Here is a 5,788-nt window from a genome sequence, read left to right as displayed (position 1 = left end):
CTATGGGTATGTCTCCTTATAAAATGGTTTATGGAAAAGCTTGTCACTTACCTCTTGAACTAGAACATAAGGCGTATTGGGCCATTAAAGAGATCAACTATGATTTTAAACTTGCCGGTGAGAAGAGGCTATTTGACATTAGCTCACTTGACCAGTGGAGAACCCAGGCATATGAGAATGCCAAACTGTTTAAAGAAAAAGCTAAAAGATGGCATGACAAAAGGATACAAAAACGTGAGTTTAATGTAGGTGATTATGTTTTGCTATACAACTCTTGTTTAAGATTTTTTGCAGGAAAACTCCTCTCTAAATGGGAAGGTCCATACGTTATCAAGGAGGTCTATCGTTCTGGTGCCATAAAAATCAACAACTTCGAAGGCACAAATCCGAAGGTGGTGAACGGTCAAAGAATCAAACATTATATCTCAGGTAATCCCATAAATGTTGAAACCAATATGATTGAAACCGTAACCCCGGAGGAATATATAAGGGACACTTTCCAGACTGTTTCAGACTCCGAAAAGGAATAGGTATGCAATACGGTAAGTAAACCGACTCCAAAACAGTTCTAATAGCATTTTTTCTCTGTTTTGGAATATATAAGAAAATAGGAAAATAAGAAGTAGTCCGGGAAGGACATGAGGCATCCACGAGGGTGGAGGGCGCGCCCCCTGCCTCGTGGGCACCTCGTGTGCTCTCCGGACTCCGTTTTCTTGCACAATACTTCTTTTGGTCGATAAAAATTCATTATATAATCTCCCAAAGATTTTGACCATCGTACCACGCAAATATCCTCTGTTTTTGTTTCGAGCTGTCTCTATAGCAGATTTAGAGCAAGATGTCTTCTCAAGAATTAGACGGGGAGAGTCGGGTGTCTCATCCGACACCGGGACCAGGAGCGAACAGCGAGGCTGACCACTTTGGGCCATCAACGGAGGAAGAGATGGAGGCCGACTTGAAAAGGATAGATGCCATGGAGGAGGATCAAGAAGTTACTTCTTGTTTCCGTCCCGGATTCACGATGGGGGAACTACAGAGCTCAGCTATTCCAAACTCGGTCATCCCTTCCAATGTTAGATTTCTTTCTTATGAAAATATGAAAAATAGTGTTACTTGTTCTCCCGCAGCTATGCAACATCCTTGGGTGAAAGGAGCTCTAGTCGTCAGGGGTAAGCTCCGTAAGGAAATAATGGACCTTAAGCAGCAAGTCAATAAGCTCGAGCAGGAGAATCTATCCTGAGGGGCATCATCGCCAAGAATATCACATCACCACATCGGAAGAAAGAGACATAATCACATGGGTATGGGCACTCCTCTTGGCAACTGCCAAGCTTGGGGGAGGTGCCCTGGTATCGTATCACCATCACACTCCTATCTTTACTATTTTTCTTAGTTCGATCCTTTTGGTTACATCTTGATCTAGTAGATAAAGTTTTAGTATGATTTAGATTTGAGGTTTGCTTTATGATCCTTCTATGTAATCGAGTTCGTGAGTTATATATAATAAAGATTAGCCTTGATTTGAGGGATTTTTATCCTGCTATGATCTTGAGGGAATAATAAGAAAGAAAAAGGAAAGAATAAAAAGTATTAAAGAGATCATATGGATCTTATGGAAAGTAATGACTTCACATATAAAGAGTATGATGAATAAAAGTTGTTGAGATTTGACAAACATAGTTTTGGTCATCGTTGCAATTAATAGGAAGTAATAAAGAAAGAGAGGTTTTCACATATAAATATACTATCTTGGACATGTTTTATGATTGTGAGCACTCATTAAAATATGACATGCTAAAAAGTTGATGTTGGACAAGGAAGACAACATAATGGGTTATGTTTTCTTATATCTGAAATAAAGTATATATTCATGGATCATCCAACATGTTGAGCTTGCCTTTCCCCCTCATGCTAGCCAACTTCTTTGCACCAAGTAGAGATACTACTTGTGCTTCCAAATATCCTTAGACCCAGTTTTGCCATGAGAGTCCACCATATCTACCCATGGATTGAGTAAGATCCTTCAAGTAAGTTGTCATTGTTCCAAGCAATAAAAATTGCTCTCTAAATATGTATGATTTATTAGTGTGGAGAAAATAAGCTTTATACGATCTTGTGATATGGAAGTAATAAAAGTTACGGACTTCATAATAAAGGTCCCTATCACAAGTGGCAATCAGGGGCGGAGCCAGAAAATTAAGTCGATGGGTTCATTCATTGACTTAATTATTTTGAGGATTTAGTGTGAATTAATTGATTGTAGTGGCCAATTTCCCAATATCATATAATGATAGTATAACAATCAAATATAACATAGCAACTAAATATACAATATTAGATATATATGTTTTGCTTTATAAATAATATAGTGCAAGGCATACCGGTTGGATGAAATTATAAAATTACTTGTTTACACACTGCAAATAACTTCAGGTTTAGCTTGTCTCTTCGAAATACTGGAAAAATTGACATATTAGTTTGACAAGTTTATAAAACCATAAATTGAAAAAAGAGTGTAAAGTCACTCACATTTTCAGAGTGTACCCTTTCAGTCGTTGTATGCATTACTTGCCAATATATCACTCCCAACTTGTCCCTCGATGTGCTTTGTTAAAAGGTAGCAGCAGAAATAAAAGATCTTGTGCACCTTGTCATTGTTCTCAAGCCAACCTTCATATTCCTTAAACCATTTCGAAATAAATCTCGGTGGATCATTTTCATTGAACATCTGCGGTAATGAAAATTAGCCGGTGACATGTAAGGTCCCCGGTTAAACATGCCTGCCTTATCTCATCCTACTTCTTAGGATTTCTTGTATAATCTGAAATTCTCTTCCAGTCAGCGGAGTCGTAAGGTATATCATCTAAATTATTTTTTCACCATATAGATGGCGCTTCGGGAGACTACTTGCAGTAACGACATTCAGATGCATCATGCCTATATCCAATATGCGGCCTTCATGACCCATCATTATCTGAATCTGATGAGCGTAGATCAACCAAAGTTCAGGAAAAAACAAATTAAAAATTAGGGCAAAGGTCATTATCGCACTAGGCTAAACTGAACATGCATAAGAGAGAAAAAAATGTGATGATGGGATCTAATTTCTTTGAATTGGGATTGCATGCCCACCTGTTATTGCAACCTTCTGGTCGCCGCTGGAGATCAGGTGACATGCCGACACCGTGATGGCAAACAGGGTAAAGACAGAAGGCTAGATGAAAGGCGGTGGTCTTGGGGAAGCGACAGTCAATTAACGAGACGTGCATCCTGATCCGTACGATTGTAGCAAGTACGTGATATGGATTTGATACACGCACCGAGGCAGTGGTAGTTTAATTGTGGGCCTTGGCTGGGCTACTCACGTTAAAAATATGTGGACTAGAAGGCTTCTAGCTTGTCAATTGCAATCCAATGGGTTCATCCTTCAATTTCTATTGGGTTCATACACAAAACTACCCATGTGCACAGGCGTGATAGGAAACTTTCGTTGGGTTCAACTGAACCCAACGCCATAATGCTAGCTCTGCCACTGGTGGCAATTAAGGTGACATTCTTTTGCATTAAGATTTTGTGCATCCAACCCTAAAAGCACATGACAACCTCTGCTTCCCTCTGCGAAGGGCCTATCTTTTATTTTTGTCTTATGCCTTATGCAAGAGTCATGGTGATCTTCACCTTTCCTTTTTACATTTTATCCTTTGGCAAGCTCATTGTGTTGGAAAGATCTTGATATATATATCCAATTGGATGTAAGTCATCATGAACTATTATTGTTGACATTACCCTTGAGGTAAAAAGTTGGGAGGCAACATTATAAGCCCCTGTCTTTCTCTGTGCCCGATTAAAACTCCATACCCATAAGTATTGCGTGAGTGTTAGCAACTGTGAAAGACTAAATGATAGTTGAGTATGTGGACTTGCTGAAAAGCTCTTATATTGACTCTTTCCAATGTTATGATAAATTGCAATTGCTTCAATGACCGAGACCATAGTTTGTTAATTTTCAATGAAGTTTCTGATTCATACTTTACATTGTGAATAGATTGTTACTTTAGCATAAGAAATTACATGACAATATTTATATATGTTGCTGTTATAAGAATGGTCATGATGCCCTCATGTCCATATTTTATTTTATCGACACCTCTAGCTCAAAACATGTGGACATATTTTTCATTATCGGCTTCCGCTTGAGGACAAGCGAGGTCTAAGCTTGGGGGAGTTGTTACGTCCATTTTGCATCATGCTTTTATATCAATATTTATTGCATTATAGGCTGTTATTACACGTTATGTTACAATACTTATGCCTTTTCTCTCTTATTTTACAGGGTTTACACGAAGAGGAGGAATGTCGGTAGCTGGAATTCTGGACTGGAAAAGGAGCAAATATTAGAGACCTATTCTGCCCAACTCCAAAAGTCCTGAAACTTCATGGAGGCACGTTTTGGAATTAATAAAAAATACTGGCGAAAGAATCAACCGAAGGGGAGCCACACCCTGGCCATGAGGGTGGAGGGCGCGCCCTACCCCCCTGGGCGCGCCCCTGCCTCGTGGGCCACCTAGCAGGCCTCCGATGCCCATCTTCCGCTATATGAATTCTTTTGTCCTGGAAAAAATAAAGAAGAAGCTTTTAGGACAAAGCACCACCGTCTCGAGGCGGAAGCTTGGTGGAACCAATCTAGGGCTCCGGCGAAGCTATTCTGCCGGGGAAACATCCCTCCGGGAGGGGGAAATCGTCACCATCATCATCACCATCGATCCTCTCAGCGGGAGGGGGTCAATCTCCATCGACATCTTCACCAGCACCATCTCCTCTCAAACCCTAGTTCATCTCTTGTATCCGATCTTTGTCTCAAAACCTCAAATTGGTACCTGCACTACAAAAAAAGACACATTCGTGACAATTTGGGCCGAATGAAAAAAAATTATGTCATACATATGACACTTCTATGACGATAATTGTGACAAAACCCGGTATCATCATAGATGTGGTGGGATCCTACTTCTATGACAAAAAATCATGACAGAAAATGGGCTTTTCGTCCTGGGCGGGCCGGAGACGCAGCTGCATGACATTCTTTGGGTCGTCCGTGACGGAAAAACCGTGGTAGAAGCGAGGGCGAGGAAAATTTCGGGGAGTTCCCGGTTACGGTGGGTGGTCGGGGGCCGAGCGATGCGCGTTTCTCTCGTACATGTACGCGCGTGTGTGCGAGGCTTTGGCTCTAATTGAACCCGAGCGAGGCATTGGGCTCTAACTGAACCCGAGCGATTGCACTGCAGGCTACGCGTTACTGAACCCAAGTGATCGATTCCTTCGCTACTGCTGCTAACTGAAGCCGATCGATGCTGCCTCTCTGGATGAACAGTGAGCATTACAGGGGGGTGGATCAACAGTGAGTGGTGGGAGTGGATGAAAAGGACCCGTGGCATTGCCTCTGGATGAACAGGACCCCGATCGATCGAGCCGGTTGGGGCTGGATGAACAGAACCCCGTGGAGGGCTGGATGAATAGGACGAACCCGTGGAGGGATGGATGAACAGTAGATGGTGGAGGGGTGGATGAACAGTAGCCCGTGGAGGGGTGGTTGAACAGGAGCCCGTGGAGAGGGGTGGTTGAACAGTAGCCGGTGGAGTAGCGCGCGGTGGAGGCTAGATGAACAGGAGCCCGTGGATGAACAGCCGCAGGTGGAGGCTGGAGGAGGTCGACGGTGGATGAATAGTAGCCCGTGGAGGCTGGAGGAGGTCGACGGTGGAGATGAACAGTATCCCGTGGAGTCCCGTTT

This window comes from Triticum aestivum, chromosome 1B (assembly GCF_018294505.1).
Source record: "Triticum aestivum cultivar Chinese Spring chromosome 1B, IWGSC CS RefSeq v2.1, whole genome shotgun sequence".
NCBI classification, from domain to species: Eukaryota; Viridiplantae; Streptophyta; class Magnoliopsida; order Poales; family Poaceae; genus Triticum; species Triticum aestivum.
Note: the sequence above shows the minus strand (reverse complement) of the source record.